The 19,389-nt window shown below is 43.4% G+C and overlaps 1 protein-coding gene across 2 annotated transcripts in view; it reads left to right on the top strand.

The window, feature by feature from the left end:
* Positions 1-7,945: 7,945 nt before the first annotated feature.
* The window catches only part of PKIG (cAMP-dependent protein kinase inhibitor gamma), a 99,584-nt gene continuing 88,140 nt past the window's right edge, over positions 7,946-19,389 (top strand). The window contains exon 1 of one of the 2 annotated variants that reach the window (XM_053573807.1): positions 7,946-8,097. The gene's annotated coding sequence lies outside the window, so the exon portion shown is untranslated. Of the gene's footprint in view, positions 8,098-8,119; positions 8,281-19,389 lie in introns of those variants that run through there. The other variant, XM_053573809.1, reaches the window with a different exon arrangement.

The raw sequence follows: 19,389 nt of genomic DNA on the forward strand, positions 1-19,389 counted from the left end.
TGTTTTGCTTAATTTTATTTTTCTTTTTTTGGTAGGGTAGGGATGGGAGTTTCACTGTTGCCCAGGCTGGTCTTGAACTCCTGGCCTCAAGCTATCCTCACTCTCAGCCTCCCAAAGAACTAGATTATAGGTATGAGACACCTCGCCTGACTGTTGTTCTGTTTTGAGATGAGCGTTTGCAATAATTCTTCCATTTCTACCAAGCAATGCTGGTTTCTCCGTTAAGCAGAGAAGTAAATTTTCCTTTCTGAATGTATGTAAAAACTGAGAGTTCATTTAAAGAAAGAAATGGAAAGATTATTTACTTCCATAATAGTATATATGGAATGCAGATATGGCAAAAACGATCATGCCTAGGCAACAAGGAGTTGGCCTTTAATTTCTTCTCCTATGGCTTGTTGATTTTCCTTGATTGGTAAAATTCTTTGAGAGGGGATTCATAACAGTTGAATTCCTTCTTGATTATCTGCTTTTAATCTGATCAGGGAAATTCAGGAAAAGCTCCTTTGTATATTTGCTGTTCCCCCAAATGCCCTCAGTTTGAAGCAATCATCATATCAGTGTGGCACATATTTAGGGATGTTGGTTTCTGGGTTTCTTCAAAATATATTCCAAATTCATTTTTCACAGACATGGGAAAGGTTCAACCTGAAATGATTTACTCAAAGCCACAGAAAGAGTTGATGGCAGAAGAAAAAGAATTACTCAAATTTCCTAATTCCTACCTCAGCCTTCTATTTCACCAGACCCGCCTCCCTTCATCACCACCCTTGCCCCTCAGACACAGACACACACCACTTCAAATCAGTTTGCTTCAGGACAACTGAACTTTTCCAATAGCCCTTAAAATTTTGCTTCTTCCTGTCTGGGTATTGCTGAATTTGGCTGAAGACCACTAAGACTGTGATAAAGCCCATAGATCAAATTCCACCAGGAACACACCTGCTGTCAAAAAGAATTAGGTTTATGAGTGGGTGGGGTTGTGTAAACAAATGAAAAGAATTAGGTTTATTTAGCTTGTTCAGCAAGGAAGAATACCCACCAGAGAAATCATGAGGTGTCTTAAAAGATATTACTGAGAAGAGCTTATTTTAGGATTTCAGTTTGTGAACTGAAAGTCTTAGGGCTCCCCCCTTCTAGCAGCGAGTGAATGAACCCTCCTCCCTTGGTGAAGGGGATACCCTAAAACTAAGTTGATAGCCATGAGAAAGGAAGTCAAACTTGTCTCATCATGACCCCCTTCCTTCTTAGAGACATTTTTGTAACTCATTAAGAGATCGAAGGCTATACAAAACAAACCTTCAGGTCCTCAATAAATTACGAGTCTGAGTACATGTATGTCCTATGGCTTGTCTCTAATTAACAGACCTTTAGCCTAAGCCAGTAATTTTCAACTGGCACTGCTGAAGTACACTGGTGTGCTTTGAGCGGACCTTAGGTGTATTGTGAAATTTTTGAAAGATCATTAATTAGATTTTTTCCAAAGAAGTTCAAAGCACAGTAAGTATATTCTTTTTTTCTCTCTTTTTTTATCAACGTAATTTAAGTGTGCTGCAGACGTTTATAGGTTCAAGTGTGCCTTGAGATAAAAAAAAAAGTTGAAAAACACTGTCTTAAGCATTCCTTTCCCCTGACAAACCTAACGCTTTCAGTCAGTTGTCAATGAAAGAATCCCTATGCCCACTTATAGCTTTTTTTTTTTTAACATTTCAACAACAGGCAGAAAAACCTTTATTATTAAGAAAATGAAAATACTTTTCTTTTAATTTTTTTTCTTTTTTGAGACAGTCTCTCTATGTCGCCCTGGATTGAGTGCCGTGGTGTCAGAGCTCACAGCAACCTCAAACTCTTGGGCTTAAGTGATTCTCTTGCCTCAGCCTCCCAAGTAGCTGGGACTATAGGCGCCCACCTATAGCTTTTAAGCCCCCACTTTGAGATGTTCCATCTTTTGAGGCCAAAGGAATGTATGTCTTCCTTGTATTGATTTATGACTTTTTTTTTTTTGTAGAGACAAAGTCTCACTTTACCACCCTCAGTAGAGTGCCATGACGTCACAGGACTCACAGCAACCTCCAGCTCTTGGGCTTCCACGATTCTCCTGCCTCAGCCTCCCAAGCAGCTAGGACTACAGGCACCCGCCACAACGCCCAGCTATGATTTATGACTTTTACCTATAACTTCTGTCTCTTTGAAATGTATAAAACCAAACTGTCACCCAACCAGAGTGAGTCTGCTTGCTCAAAGCTTCTTGGGTGTGGCTCTAGGCCATGGTCTTCAACTTCAGCTCAGAATAAATCTCTTCAAATTATTTTACAGAGTTTGGCTTCTTTTCCATGGACAGGTTTGTGCTGGGCAACTCTGAGGAGGGTTTAAGGAAGGGGGGAATCGTTTTGGATTGGACACAGTCATGGAGGGGCAATTCAGGGACTAGGTATCTTAATAATTTGCATCAAAGAGGGAGGATTAAAACAAGGCTAGCACTCCTGTTAGTCAAAAGAGGAGGATGTTGAGTCGTATTTGTGATGCCAGAGTGGCCTTGCCTCTATCTTGTTCCTACTATAGAGTGATTTTGTCTTTTTGTCTGATATTTGTTTATATTCTGTGATCATTGTTTATGTTCCCTTAGAAACATTCATTGGGTGTAATTGCCAGCTGAACGGTTTTTCCTTTTCTGGCCTACAAGCATTTGTCCTCTCAAATGTGAGATCCTGCCCTCTTAGTGTGCCTAGCCCTAAATGGTTAAACGTGTCTTTTCTAGTTAGCAGAGGAAGGTAAAACAGATCTTTGAGGTCATCTGTTTTAATTGCCATCTCAGGCAGGAAACCCCCTAGCTATATCTCTCCTAGAGTAGGGGACTCACTGCCACCCAGGCAGCTCCTCCCACCTTTGCATGTCCATTGTCAAAATTAGGTTGTTGTCCCATATATGGTTTGCAAACATAATTACATGTACTTAGTTTAAAAATGCATAAAAGAGCACACTGTCAAAATGAAGTGCCCTTCTGTCTTAAACCTCCCATCCCCCATCGCTCAGATCTCCTTCCAGAGTTCCTAATGCAGTATGCATATACCAATGTAGGCCCCCTAAAGATTGTTTTTTTTTTTTGTTGTTGTTGTTGTTTTTTGGCCGGGGCTAGGTTTGTACCCACCACCTCTGACATATGGGACCCGCGCCCCACTCCTTGAGCCACAGGCGCCGCCCCCCCTAAAGATTCTTAACATGAGACAGATTGATTACTTGGAGAAAAGGCATACAAATGTATTTAACATATTTTATTTGTTTGTTTATTTATTATTTTATTTTTTTGAGACAGAGCCTTAAGCTGCCGCCCTGGGTAGAGTGCTGTGGCATCACAGTTCACAGCAACCTCCAACTCCTGGGCTCAAGCGAGTCTCCTGCCTCTGAAGGAAAGTACTACCAAATCCAAAAAGGGGGGGGGGGACCAGATATGTAGCAGCACCCCTCGCCCCCTACCATAAGAATGTGACCTTTTGTAACTGTCCTAGGAAATAGTCCCGAGCTGAAGCAGATAACCGGTAACTGGTTCTGAAAGAAAAAAGCTAAGCAAATGTTTAACTGCTGATCTTGTCTTAAGACAGATGAGTAATGAACTAGAGTTCTTCTTATCTGGAAAAGCCCCTATGTCTGCTACCCCTCCCTAAAGCCCCTGCTATGTCTGCTACCCCTCCCTAAAGCCCCTGCTATGTCTGCTACCCCTCCCTAAAGCCCCTGCTATGTCTGCTACCCCTCCCTAAAGCCCCTGCTATGTCTGCTACCCCTCCCTAAAGCCCCTGCTATGTCTGCTACTCCTCCCTAAAGCCCCTGCTATGTCTGCTACCCCTCCCTAAAGCCCCTGCTATGTCTGCTACCCCTCCCTACTTTGTGGTTTTTGCCTTTATAAGCTTGTAAAACCTGCTGTTCAGGGCTTGACTCCTTGGCTCCTAAAAGAGTTGCGAGTCAAGCCCCAGCATGCTGGAATAAAATCCTCTTGCTGTTTGCATCAAGCGCCGTCTCTTGCGGTTGATTGGGGTCGTCATCTCTCAGGGCAGAGTGGGGGTCCTGCCCCAAGTCTTTCACCTCCACCTCCCAAGTAGCTGGGACTACAGGCATCCACCACAACACCCAGCTATTTTTTGGTGGCAGCCATCATTGTTTAGCGGGCCCGGACTGGATTCAAACCCACCAGCTCAGGTGTATGTGGCTGGCGCCTTAGCCGCTTGAGCCACAGACGCCGAGCCAAGTCTGATAATTTCTTTATGGCTAGATTTTTATACAGAATAATTTTTGGTTTCATGGCTGGCTTTTGAGAAAAGAGATTCTGGCCTTCAGGAGGAGGGATTCTATTAAATAGTTTCGCTGACCAGCCTCAGATAAGAATGGGACCCAGAGACCAGAGGACTGAAGAAGGTTAAAGAAAACCTTATGCTTTCTCGGCCTTCATCTGGGGTTACTATTTTCTGAGCCCCAACACCAGCACTGTATGCATTATCTAGCACTTCTTTTTACACATGGTAGCATTCCAAACACAGATTTGCACCTTGTTTTTTCTCACTTAACTTATTCATTTGGTCAGTAAATATTTACCAAACTCTTACTATGTGTCAGGCACTGTTCCCAGTCATGAGAAGACAACAGGGAACAAAACAAAGTGCCTACCCTTAAAAGAGCTTATGTTGTAGTGAAAAGAGACAAATATATAATTGTCAGACACTGATAAAAAAAACTCTGGAAAACAAAAGAAGAATACAGTTCATCAGGGTCTATTATTTTCTTTTGTTTTTTGGTTTTTTGAGACACAGTCTCACTATGTTGCCCTGGGTAGAGTGCCATGGCATCACAGCTCACAGCTACTTCAAATTCTTGGGCTTAAGTTATTCTCTGCCTCAGCCTCCCAAGTAGCTGGGACTACAGCTGCCTGCCACTACGCCCGGCTATTTTTCTGTTGTAGTCGTCATTGTTTAGCAGGCCCTGGCCGGTTCAAACCTGCCAGCCCCGGTATATGTGGCCAGCGCCCTAACTGTTGAGCTGTGGGCGCCAAGCCAGGGTCTACTATTTCCAAATATTAGGGCAGGTCTTTTTTGAGACAGAACATTGGAGCAGAGAAGTAAGGAAGCAAGCAATAGAGATATCTGGAGGAAGTGGTTCGAACATGGAATAACCAAACTAAAGGCCCTTAGATAGAAGCATGCTTGTAAAGGAAACCAAAATATTCCTCTCTAAAATACTGGGGATTTGCTAGGCGTGGTGGTTCACACCTGTAATCCCAGCACTTGGGAGGCTGAGGCGGGTGGATTGCTTGAGCTCATGAGTTTGAGACCAACCTGAACAAGAGCTAGACACCCATCTTGCGCTTTGGCAGGCGCCTATAGTCCCAGCTATGTGGGAGGCTGAGGCAAGAGAATCACTTGAACCCAAGAATTTGAGGTTGCTGTGAGCTAAGATGCCAGAGCACTCTACCAAGGGTAACCAAGTAAGACTCTGTCTCAATAATAATAATAATAATAATAATAATAATAATAATAATACTGAGCTTGGCGCCCACAGCACAGTATTTACGGCACCAGCCACATACACTGAGGCTGGCAGGTTCAAATCCAGCCCAGAGAGTTTGAGGTTGCTATGAGCTGTGATGCTATGGCACTCTACCCAGGGCGACATAGTGAGACTCTGTCTCAAAAAAATAAAAATAAAAATAAAAAAGAAACTAGCTGAGTGTTGTGGCCGGTGCTTGTAGTCACAGCTATTCAGAAGGCTGAGGCTTGAGGATGGCTTGAGCCCAAGAGTTTGAGGTTGCTGTGAGCTATAACACCACAGCACTCAACCCCAGGGCAACTGAGTGAGGCTCTGTCTCTAAATAAATAAAATAAAATAAAATAGATAAAATAAAATCACACAGAGAAGGAAAGGGGGAGGGGCCCTTAGTGGTTACATTGTTACAAGGCCCAAGAAAACTACATTTCACATAAAATAACAAAATGAAAAAAGCATCAATTATATAGATGTTTCTGGTAGGTAGAAAAATGTTTCATTCTGTCTCCAGTTATGTTAACTATAAAATAAATTTGTAATTTTTTCCCCCTTCTTTATTTCAGATTAATATAGAGGTACAAACCATTAGGTTATATAATTTACACATGACACGTAACAGAGTTGTAGTTGTGTCCTCCACCCAGGGAGTGTGCCATTTATCCAGGCTTTGTACACATTAGGTGGGAAGTTACTGAACCCCCTCCCTGACTCCTCTCTTCTTCTTCTTCTCTTTTTTTTGAGACAGAGTCTCACTATGTCACCCTCGGTAGAATGCTGTGGTGTTACAGCAACCTCAAACTCCTGGGCTTAAGGGATTCTCCTGCCTCAGCCTCCCAAGTAACTAGGACTACAGGTGCTTGCCACAATGCCTGGCCATTTTTGGTTGCAGTTGTTGTTTAGCTGGCCCAGGCCAGTTTCAAACCTACCAGGCTCTGTGCATGTAGCTGGCGCTGTAACCACTGTACTACAGGCCCCGAGCCTGCCTCTTCTCTTCTTGAGTTTGAGATTTTTCTTTGGTATGGGTCTATGGTTGTTAATCTCTTAGTTTCCCATTGGTACTGAGTACATGTGATGCTTGTTTTCCATTCTTGAGATACTGAGAAGAATGATCTCCAAATCCAACCTGGTTGTTACTAAGGATGCAAAATTTCCATCTTTTTATTAGGGATGAATAGTATTCCATGGTATACACATACCACAGTTTATTAATCCGTTCATGTGTTTGCAGGTATTTGAGTTGTTTCCGCCCTTGCAGTGGCATCATAGCTCACGACAGCAACGTCAAACTCTTGGGCTCCACCGATCCTACAAGTAGGTGGGACCACAGGTGCCTCGACAACACCTGGTTATTTTTAGAGATAAAATAACTCTCGCTGGGGCGGCGCCTGTGGCTCAGTCGGTAGGGCGCTGGCCCCATATACCGAGGGTAGCGGGTTCAAACCAAAAAATAGCTGGGCGTTGTGGCGGGCGTCTGTAGTCCCAGCTACTCGGGAGGCTGAGGCAAGAGAATCGCTTAAGCCCAGGAGTTGGAGGTTGCTGTGAGCTGTGTGATGCCTGGCACTCTACCGAGGGCCGTAAAGTGAGACTCTGTCTCTACAAAAAAAAAAAAATAAATAAAAATAACTCTCGCTCAGGCTGGTCTGGAACTGGTGAGCTCAAGCGATCTGATCTGTCGCCCACCTGGGCCTCCCCTCCCAGAGTGCTGGGATTACAGGCAAGCCACCACTCCTGGCCTCGTTTCCACATCTTGGAGGCTATGAACATTCTAATGCAAATGTCCCTGTAGTAAAATGTCTTTTTGTTGTTATTTGGGTAAATGCCTAGCAGTGCAATTCCAAGGGCAAATGTAATTCTTAGGGTGAAATAAAACAGGCTTTAGTTTTAGGTATTAAACACAAGTATAATTTGCATTCCCTTGTTTATGGGATGTTGATGAGATCTTTGAGGCCTGTTCTTCACAGATCCCTAAGACTTTTACCTTCTCTTTTGCATAAGGAGTTGGCAGGAGTGTCCCTGAGACTTAGATTTTGTTTTTACAATCTGGTGATCTAATTCTCACCCAAAGAAACAAGTTTATTCACTCTTTGCCACACAACCCCTTCACAGATCATAAAACAAGAGATCTGCCATCCCTCCCACATCAGTTTTCTCGTCTTTAAATAGTCCCAGTCTAGCAAGCTGCCACCTGAGGGCCCATCTCCTTGTCAAAGGTGCCCATTTCAGGTTACGAAGAGATAAACTGAGGCACAGCAGCATCGAGGCACAAGTCCTCCGCCTGGCCTCTCTGTCCTCCTTTCTCCACTAGGGACAAGTTCAGGGCTGCCAAATCCAACCCAGATCCCTCACTGATCACGACTCTGACTCCCACCCGGTCCTTCCTCCGCCAGCTCTGCCGCTGCGGAAGGAGTCGCGAACCCTCCAGGTCCCATCCGAGCCTCCGTAGCGCGAGCGCCGCGGGAGTTCAGCAGCCGGGTCGCCAAGGCAACGGGCTCCGCTGCGGGCGCCAGGCTGCCCCGGGGAGGCGCTGCGGGCCGGCGGCCCCGGCACGGTGAGGCTGCGAGACTGCAGGTGAGCAGGGACCGAACGGGCAGTCCCGGCCTCAGTGCACCGGGCCTGGCGACGACTTGGCGACACACGGCGAGGGGCTGGACCGCGGGGGACCCCAGGGAAAGCGGCTAGAGCCGGACCTTTGTCCCTCGGCTGCGCTGGGAACAGAGCCCCCGATGCCCTTTGACCCAGCCCCGCTTTCAGGTGGAGTGTGCTTTCGGCCGTTGATCGCAATTTTAGGCAGTGCTTGGCCTTATTCGGAAGTTTTTTTTTTTTTTTTTTCCTTTTTTTAAGCCCTTATTTGGGGGTCGGGGGATAACTCGAAACTGCGGAGAATGTGTATGTGTGAGACTTCTCAGGGGCCAGAGAGGATTGACTGTTTGCGTCGGTTTTCTTACCTGCAAAATGTGGATAAAGACAGCACCTGTCTTGTAAGATTACAGAGTAAATTTATATTTTAAATTATTGAACGTAGGTCCTCAATACTGGGGAGCTTTTATATTATTATTACTACTACTACTACAAGGAGGTTCATCGGGTATTTATTGTGAGCCTGGGCCACAGCTGATTGTCGGGGGTGAAAAGGTGAGACATCTTGTACTGAGGGAACTCCACAGTTTTACAGGGGAGGTAGATTCCTAGATAGGAATTTATAGCTATTCAGGCTATGACTTTGGACACAGACAGGGCTGTGAATACAGAGAAGACAGCCTAGATTTCTGGAGGTGAGGTTAGTGAGGATGGTGAAAGAGAAATTCCAAAAGACGGTGACTTCTGAGACACGGAAGACTGCTTTTGTGTTGGCCAGAGGATGAGGATAGTGAAGTGCGGGCTCCAAAGGGCATGTGCAAAGCCCTGGGGAGATAATGCCGATTTCCTGGGAATCAGGAAGGATTTCAGGCTGGCTGGAGACAAGATCCTTAAAGTTGAAGGTGGTCTGGCTAAATGATGATTGAAAGATAAGCAGGTGCTCCTCCTGAAAGACTTTCTAAGTTTTGAGGAGTTTGGACCTTATTTTGGGGGCAGCAGGAAACCATCAAAGGGTTTTGAGCAGGAGGGAGGGTGTGTGTGTCTTGTTGGGTGGGGTGTATGTGTTTGCTCAGAGCTATGTTTCAGAAAGATAAGGGTTTTTTTTTTGTGTGTGTGTGTGATTTTTGGCCGGGGCTGGGTTTGAACCCACCACCTCCGGCATATGGGACCGGCGCCCTACTCCTTGAGCCACAGGTGCCGCCCAAGATAAGGGTTTTTTGTTGTTGTTGTTCTTGGTCTTATCACGGTTCTCATCTGTTTTTCACTTTGCAGCCATTTACTTGTGGTGATTCAAAATGTGTGGATACAGCTATGACTTAACAATAAAAATAAATTAAAAAAAACAAAAACAAAATGTGTGGATACAATAGAACCCCATAGTTGACCACCTACCTTCATTGGCCTCCTCCTTACGCCAAACCACTTTTCATAGACTAGACATGCACTATATCAGTACAGTAGGCATAGTTCCATAGTTCAATTTACAGAGGTTCTACTGGTTTTTCTGCGTCTCGCTCTGTTGCCTTGGGTAGAGTGTCGTGTCATAGTTCATAGCAACCTCAAACTCTTGGGCTCAAGCAACCCTCTTTCTTAGCCTCCTAAGTAGCTGGGATTACAGGCACTGGCCACAACACCAGGTTAATTTTTCTATTTTTAGTAGAGATGGGGCCTTGCTCTTGCTCAGGCTGCTCAAACTCCTGAGCTCAGGTGATCCACCTGCCTTGGCCTCCCAGGGTGCTAAGATTACAGGCATGACTGTATATTGTTTTAAGACAAGGTCCTGCTACGTTGCCCAAGCTGGTCTTAGACTCTTGGCTCGAGCCATCCTCCTGCCTCAGCTTCCTGAGTAGCTGGGTGGGATTCCAGGTGCAAACACCACATCTGTCTAATTAAAAAAAAAATTAGTGAGGGCTTGGTGCCTGTAGCACTGTGGTTACAGTGCCAGCAATATGCACCGAGGTTGGCGGGTTCGAACCCAGCCTGGGCCAGCTAAATAACAATGACAAATGCAACAACAAAAAAATAGCCGGGCATTGTGGTGGGTGCCTGCAGTCCCAGCTAGTTGGGAGGCTGAGGCAAGAGAATCACTTGAGCCCAAGAGTTTGAGGTTGCTGTGTGCTGTGACACCACAGCACTCTACTGAGGATGACATAGCGAGACCCTGTCTCAAAAAAAAAAAAACAATTTAGTGAGCGTCTACTCTGTGCTAGGAATCGTATACGTAGTAAGGCAATAGGTCCCTGCCCTCATAGAGATCACATGTTAGTGAAGAAAATAGACACCAGGCAAGTGATTATAATTACATGTGATGGAGTTGTGAAAGGGAGTGAACGTTAAGGTGACGCCAACCTAGTTTAAAGATTCGGGGAAAGTCTTGAAAAATGTCTGGAGGGAGTACAATGAGTTAGCTGCAGTAGGCAATATTCTAAACACGTATTTCAAACCTGTTCATAGTACATTCATGGAGACAAAAGCAGCCTGTGACAACTGGAACTTAAATTTTTTTTTTTTTTAATAAGGCCCAGATCATTCAGGGCTATTGCATTGGATGCTCTTGGAAGAAAGAGCCATTCACTTCAGCTACATCAAGAATAAATAGCTGGAGAAGTAGGAGGGAAACCAGGAGAGTATAGTAGTGAAGGCTAAAGGAGGTCAGCTTTTCTGGATGTTTGTGAGGTGTCAGGTAAGATCAATTAAAACTTAAAATGTTTCCTTTGGATAAATAAATATGGAGGTCACTGGGGACCTCATTGAGCAGATTTGGTGAAAATGATGGGGGTGGAATCTATAATATCTGCAGCTTTCAAAGGTTCAATGTAATACATCAGTGGGATGAGTTAAGAGTGGGATGTGAGAAAGACGAAGTGTAGGCGGCTCAAAGAAGTTTGGCTGTGAAGGGAGGGAGAGAGAAGGCTGGAGAGCAATTGGCGAATAAGGTGAAGTTTTTTTTAAGCATAAGAGAGATTAAATGCTGTTGGCAAAGAGCCAGTAGAGAGGGAAAGGCTGAGAAGATACTGAAGATGAAGGGGAGAATTGATAGTGTAACTTTCCTGAGAAGGTGGGAGTGAATAAGCTCCACAGCACAGATCCTTTAAGAGGAGTCTGGTGGCTTCTTTTGGAGAAGTAGGAAACAGGATAATTGCCAAAAGGAGTGCACCAGTGTGATTCAACAATAATAAATAAAAGGTGTAAATGTGGAAAGAAAGTCACGCTTTCCATATCAGCAGATAGCAGGCATTTATTGAACTAGTATTGTGTTAAGTGCTTTTTTTCTTTTCCTTTTCTTGAGACAGAGTCTCAAGCTGTCGCCTTGGGTAGAGTACTGTGGCAACCTAGCTCACAACTTGGGCTCAAGCAATCCTCTTGCCTCAGTTTGTAAGTGGCTGGTGCCCTACCCACTGAGCTATGGGCACTGCCAATGATGTTTTTATAATATTGAAAAACTGAGACTGGTTAAATTATAGTACAGTCCTATGATGGACACTATCAGCTATTATAAGAGAATTAGGTGAGAGCTATCTAATTAGAAAGATGTTTGCACCATATGGTTAGGTGCTAAAAGCAGATTACAGTATGCTCCTATTTTTTTAAGTGTATACATACATATTTATGGAAATAGATCTGAAAATTTTTTTCTTTTTTTTTTTTGTGGTTTTTTTGGCCGGGACTGGGTTTGAACCCGCCACCTCCGGCATATGGGACTGGCACCCTACTCCTTGAGCCACAGGCACCGCCCGATCTGAAAATTTTTTATTAAATCATAGCTGTGTACATAATGCGATCATGGGGCACCATACACTGGTTTTATAGACCGTTAGATCTGAAATTTTGTTATTAAAAAATGTAAATGCTTAATCTTGGTAAAATACACATGACATTTACCATTCTAACCATTTTAAAGTATACAGTTTAATAGTATTAAATATATTAAATATATTCAGTTGTTGTGCAGCCAGTCCCCAAAACTTTTTCATTTTAAGGAATGGAAACTCTATACCTATTAAACAACTCCCCTCCCCCAGATTCTGGCATCATCATTCTACTTTTGTTTCTATGAATTTGACTACTCTAGATACAAGGGGAATCTTACGTGTATTTGTCTTTTTGTGAGTGGCTTATTTTACTTAGCATGTTGTCTTTGTGGTTCATCCTTGTTGTAGCATGTGTTAGAATTTCATTCTTTTTTGTTGTTGTTGTTGTTGTTTTTTGGGACCGCCTCAAGTTGCCCTAGGTAGAGTGCTATGGCATCACAGCTCACAGCAACCTCCAACTCCTGGGCTCAAGCGATTCTCCTGCCTCCGCCTCCCAAGTAGCTGGGACTACAGGCGCCGGCCACAACGCCTGGCTATTTTTTGGTTGCAGCCGTCATTGTTTGGCAGGCCCAGGCTGGATTCGAACCCGCCAGCTCAGGTGTATGTGGCTGGTGCCTTAGCTGCTTGAGCCACAGGCGCCAAGCCAGAATTTTTTTCTTTTTTAAATGCTGAGTAATACTCCATTGTATGTTTATACCATATTTTGTTCATTTCATTCATTGATGGACTCTTAGGTTGCTTCCATCTTTTTGCTGTTGTGAATGTTGCTGTGAAACATGAGTGTACTAGATAGGTAAATTCTCTCTGTGTTACAAGATGATGGGGAAACTTTTACCCTTTTCCTCATTGCCTTATTTTTCTTTTTTAATGAGCATGAATTGCTTTCACAATCAGAAAAGGCAATCAGGATATATCCAGTGTAGGTGGATGGGAGAACAAAGGTTAAAAAGGGCAGCAGCAGTGGGAATGGAATGGAGAAGATTGCATTTGAGAGGTATTTCAAAAGGAGAATCAGCAGCACTTAACAACTAAGAGGTAAAGGAGAGAAGAGAGGAAAATGATGCCTTCCTGGCCTCTGATAGGAAGGGGCACCTTTGGTGGGGGCTTTGATTAGGGGAGGAGAGGGAGCAAAAAGGCTGGAGAGCCACCTGAGCCTTTGTTTAGCAGTTTGGACTTTTTCCAGAAGGCAGAAAGAAGCCATTGAAAGGGAGTGAAGGCCAGGTGTGATGGCTCACGCCTGTAATCCTAGCACTCTGGGAGGCCCATTTGGGTGGATACCTTGAGCTCACGAGTTCCAGAGCAGCCTGAGCAAAAGCGAGACCCCTGCCTCTACTAAAAATAGGAAAATGGAGGCAAGAGGTTCACTTGAGCCCAAGACTTTGAGGTTGCTGTGAGCTATGACACGGCACTCTGCCCAGGGGCAACAGCTTGTGACTCTGTCTTTAAAAAAAAAAAAAAAAAAAAAAGATTTGATCAGATTTGCATATAGAAATGTTACCCTGGCTCCACCCCATTCTGCTAGGTGAAACCAGGTAGTGCAAATATTTGTTTGTGTTACTAGTACTTGAACCTCTGTTAATTTCCTTTTATTTGAGATGTAGCTTTCGTGCTAAAAGATAGAGACATATCTATTTTTCTAAGAGCACCTGGAATATCTTAAAGTCTTACTTAGATTACATTGATCCTTAATTGTGGCTAGTTGTATTGCAACATAGTCTTCCGTGAATTTACTTTCTACCTTTAGTAGAAGAAATGTGAATAATCAGGGAAGTAAAGAAAAAATATAAACTATTCAAGGTAGAGAACTTCAATTTATTTTGCTACTCTCTTTTGGAGAGAAAAGGGCCAATGTAAGGCAAGCAAAGTCTTGGATTATCCGTATTAAGGAACTATTATAAAACAAAAATTCCTAGGGTCCAGATGGATTCAGCCCATCACCTATCTCTATTACAAAACTGTTATCTCTACTTCCAGAGCATTACAGAGAGAGGGAGCTAACTAACGTTGTGCTAACATTTGTAAATAGCTTTGCATTATAAGAGCTTGATTTCTCAATGGTTGATTTCCATGATCTCATTTCATTCCTGCCAACAATTTTATGGGGTAGATATTATCATTCCCATTTCCAGATGAGAAAATTAAAGATCAGAAGCTTCAGAAGACCACTGCCATATCCTATATCATAATAAATCCTAGAGTTTAAATTCAAGTTTTCTTATTTTCTGCTTATATTTTAGCCTTTTTTTGGAGAGTCTCACTTTATCATCCTCAATAGAATGCTGTGGCGTCATAGCTCACAGCAACCTCAAACTCTTGGGCTCAGGCAATTCTCTTGCCTCAGCCTCCCAAGTAGCTAGGACTACAGGCACCCACCACAACACCCAGTTATTTTTAGAGACCAGGTCTCACTGGTGCTCAGGCTGATCTTGGGCTCCTAAGCTCAGGCAATCCAGCAGCCTCAGCCTCCCAGAGTACTAGGATTATAGGTACGAGCCACCTCACCTGGCCACATACTTTATTTAGCCTTTTATTATGGAAAATATTAAACACATACAAAAGTAGAAATTATAATAAAAAACACCTATATACCCTTCTTTCAGCATCAACAGTTAACAATATATGGTCAGTTATGTTTCATGGGTACTCTCCCCTTTCTTCGCATTTTTGATTTTTCTTTTTTTTAATTTTTTTTTTGTAGAGACAGAGTCTCACATACCACCCTCAGGTAGAGTGCCGTGGCATCACACAGCTCACAGCAACCTCTAACTCCTGGGCTTACGCGATTCTCTTGCCTCAGCCTCCCCAGCAGCTGGGACTACAGGCGCCTGCCACAACGCCCGGCTATTTTTTTGTTGCAATTTGGCCGGGGCTGGGTTTGAACCTGCCACCCTCGGCATATGGGGCTGGCGCCCTACTCACTGAGCCACAGGTGCCGCCCGACGCATTTTTGATTATTATAAAGCAAATCCTAGACATTGTAGGACCAAGGCCCTTAGCCCACTAAAGGTTTTCCAAAAAATCACTTACATGAGGCAGATTGGTTAATAAGAGAAAAGGCATACAGATTCATTTGTACAAGAGCACTTTCAGGATGAAGACCTGTAGATACAGGGGAAATAATTTTTATGCTTAGGTTCAATAAAGTATAGGTAGTCATGTAGAAATATGATTAGACAAAAAGCATATGATCTAATACTAATATACTGAATGGGGAAATTCAGTCCCAGCAATGCCTGTCTCGATCCCTTGCTGGCCTCTCTGGGCCTGCATTCCTGCTTTCTGAGTAGAGGGCATGGGTGGGGGGTTCTATGACCTACAGTCAAACAAGGTAGATCAGATAATTTCTTTATGGCCAGATTTTACTCAGAATAATTTTAAGTTTTATGGCTGGTTTGGGGGGGAAAGAATTCTGGTTTCTATGACCTGCCTTGGAGAAGAGGGATTCAAGTTTCTCTGACCAGCCTCATGGAAGAATGGGACTGAGAGACAGGAGCACAGGTCAGAGGAAAGCTTTTGCTTCTGAGGCCTTCACTTTGGAGTATTGTTGTCTGAGCCCCAACATTGTATCACTTCATCCATAAATACTGTACTTCAGTATGCATACTTAAAAGAAAGACTTTTTTATCCCCTTTTTCCTCCATCACAGTATCATTATTACAGCCAAGGGAATTCATAAATATTATCTAAATCCTTTTGGTATTCGATTTCCTTACCAATCTCAGAAATGTCTTCATTTATTAATTTCTTTTAAATTTTTAAATTTTTTTTTAGTGATGGGATCTCACCAGGCTGGACTTGAACTCCTGAGTTCAAGTAATCTGCCTTAGTCTCCTGAGTAGCTGGTACTATAGGCTCAGGCCACTGTGCCTGGCTTTCATAAATGTCTTTTTATAGTTGGTTTGTTTTCATTGGGATCCAAATGAGGACCCCATATTACAACTGGTTGATGGTCTCTTAAGTTTTTTTTTTTTGCAGTTAGGCCAGGGTCAGGTTTGAATCCACCACCCCCAGTATACGGGGCCGGCGCTCTACCCACTGAGCCACAGGTGCCACCCACTTAAGTCTGTTAATCTATAGCAATTTCTCCTCTTCTTTTTTTTCTCCTTGCCATTTGCCTTGTACAACTTCTCATATTCTGGATTTGGCTGATTGTATCCCTTTAATGTGTTTCTCTTTATTGTTTCTTTGGCCATTATACTTTTTTTTGTAGAGACAGAGTTTCACTTTATTGCCCTCGGTAGAGTGCTGTGGTGTCACACAGCTCACAGCAACCTCCAACTCCTGGGCTTAGGCGATTCTCCTGCCTCAGCCTCCTGAGTAGCTGGGACTACAGGTGCCCGCCACAATGCCCAGCTGTTTTTTTGTTGCAGTTTGGCCGGGGCTGGGTTTGAACCCGCCACCCTCGGTATATGGGGCCGGCGCCCTGCTCACTGAGCCACAGGCACCGCCCAGCCATTATACTTTTGTAAGTGATACTGTGTACTTCCTATTGTGTCACATCAGGAAGCAGTAAGGTCCAGTTAGCTCTCTTTGTAGGATATTAAAATTGATCACCAGTTCATATGTTGACAGCATGCTCTCTCCATTGTAAGTGTCCTATCAATCTTTCACAGAATGGCTTTAGTAGCTACTAATGATCATCACCTCCATCTTTTATTTCATTAGGGGTTGCAAAATGAATCTGTGTGTTCTGATGCCAAGTCTTATGCTCTGTTTAATCTCACTGTTTCTTTTCTTTTTTTTTTTTTTTTGTAGAGACAGAGTCTCACTGTACTGCCCTCGGGTAGAGTGCCGTGGCGTCACACGGCTCACAGCAACCTCCAGCTCTTGGGCTTAAGCGATTCTCTTGCCTCAGCCTCCCGAGTAGCTGGGACTACAGGCGCCCACCACAACGCCCGGCTATTTTTTTGTTGCAGTTTGGCCGGGGCTGGGTTTGAACCCGCCACCCTCGGCATATGGGGCCGGCGCCCTACTCACTGAGCCACAGGCGCCGCCCTCACTGTTTCTTAATGAAGGGAATCCTTCACACACTGTCCTGTTTTCTCCACTCTAGTTCCTTTTCATTATTATATTAAATCGAGGGTTTTCTCCATTCTAGTAGAAAGAGAAAATTGGTGGAGAAAAACCCTCAATTTAATATAGTAATGAAAAGGAACCAGAACCTGCATTCATTGTCCAACAGTAGCTGCTCCCAACGTTGCTTTCCTGGTTTGGCCTTATGCATTTGCAAAACCACATAATGGAAGGGTTGCCTATATTAGTATTTTTCAAACTATCGGTTGGTCATTATTAGGTTGAGGAATTTTGGGGGTAAGGGTTCCAGCATCTTTTTTTTTTTTGCAGTTTTTTTTGGCCGGGGTTGGATTTGAACCGGCCACCTCCAATATATGGGGCTGGCACCCTACTCCTTTGAGCCACAGGCGCCTCCCCTCCAGCATCTTCTTTTTTTAAAGAAAGAACAGAAAAAATTTAGAGCCCACCTCATGTAGAGCAAAAACAAGGTTTGTTTTGTAAAACATTTGTTTAGCTCTATTTATGTATGTCTGAGCTTTGATGTAAAATGTATTTCTTATTGGGGTGCTGTTCAGAACCATATTGTTCCAGTATTTAAATGACCCACCTGAGATATAGCAAGTGTCTCAGCCAAGGATTCAATTATGTGCAAACTTACTACTTATACAACGGTACAAGACATTGATCACTTTAGAAAACTATACTACATGTTGATCTATTTTAGAATTTCCTTTAAAGCCTTTCTTGGGTGACTACAAGTTAACCAAAATCATATTCCCCCCACTGACCTAATCCTCTGTTATTCAAATTGAATTGGATACATGAAGAGTGTGTACCATCCAGAGATTTTCATTTCTGATTTTTGATTCTCTGGTTATTCTTGGGGCAGAATATGATTCTAACCAGTAGTGGAACCATTACAGCAGTATTTTAAACCTGTTTTTTAATCTCATGGCACACTCGAACTTACAGTTAAACTGTGTTTTTTTTTTTGCAGTTTTTGGCCAGGACTGGGTTTAAACCCACCACCTCTGGCATATGGGGCCGGTGCCCTACTCCTTTCAGCCACAGGCACCACCCTAAACTTCTACAGCACACTTAAATTATGTTGATCCAAAAAAGAGTAAAGAAAAAAGAATATGCTTATTGTGCGTTGAACATCTTTTGAAAAGAATTTAATTTGAGACAGGTGGATTGCCTAAGCTCATGAGTTCAAGACCAGCCTGAGCAAGACCTTATCTTTAAAAAACAGTCAGGTGTTGTGGTAGGCTCCTGTAGTCCCAGTTACTTGGGAAGCTGAGGCAAGAGAATTGGTTAAGCCCCAGAGTTTGAAGTTGCTGTGAGTTTTAACTCGGCACTCTACCAAGGGCGACAAAATGAGACTCTGTCTCAAAAAAAGCAAAGAAATAATTTGATTAATGATCTTTAAAAATTTGCACAACAAGCCTAAGATCACTACACACTGGTTGAAAATCACTGCATTAGAGCATGCAGTGCCCCTCATCAGTATTATTTGGTATATGTGCTGCCGAAGCGAGCACTCATCAGTATTATTTGGGAAGGGGAAAGAAGTCAGGACTGTGCAAGAATGAGTGGGTGGAGAAGTTGACTCAGCCCTTTGGCTGGCTTCTGGGGCATGGAAATCCAAGCTCAATCTACTGTTGTTCCTGCCCAGGATTGGCTTAGGACATGAGCAGGTAGAATATATAGTGACACCAGCGATGAGGGACTAGGAAATGCAGACTTTGGGCTACAGTATACAGATAACATTTGAAAGCTGTGAAAACTGAGGTTTGGAGAGTATAAATCGCTCGAAGTCAGTGAGAAAGCCAAATTTCAAGGATTTACCATACCCTGGAAATGTTCTGAATAAATGAGCGGTTCCTTAATAGTAGCATCTACTGCATAAGGTTGTTGTTAGGATTGAATATGTAGTTAAAGTACTTAACCCAGCGACGGGCAGTGACAACCACATGGTAAATATTAGCTGCTATTAATATTTCTGAGTTGCATTTTACAGTGTTGAATAGTTGAGCCTCCTGTTTCTTTTCATCTCACACCCTGCTCAGTTTAATTTTTCAGCTGCTACCTTTGCCTCTGTGCAAACTGATTGCACACCTTCCTTATGAAAACATGATTAGCAGTCTCCTTTGGTTTGGGGCAATTAATAGCTAAAAGATGTTAGAAGCTAGCACCTGGTTAGGATGGCTCTGAAAAAGGTAGGATTTGGGAGAGATAGTAGATCCCTTGTGAACAAAGACATTAACATGCGTGCACATAAAGCCTTATTTTTTTGGTGTTTTTAATATAGTTGTTTTTTGTTTTTGTTTTTGTTTTTTTTTTTGTAGAGCCAGAGTCTCACTTTATGGCCCTCGGTAGAGTGCCGTGGCCTCACCCAGCTCACAGCAACCTCCAACTCCTGGGCTTAAGCGATTCTCTTGCCTCAGCCTCCTGAGTA

Source organism: Nycticebus coucang, chromosome 21 (genome assembly GCF_027406575.1).
Source record: "Nycticebus coucang isolate mNycCou1 chromosome 21, mNycCou1.pri, whole genome shotgun sequence".
NCBI lineage: Eukaryota > Metazoa > Chordata > Mammalia > Primates > Lorisidae > Nycticebus > Nycticebus coucang.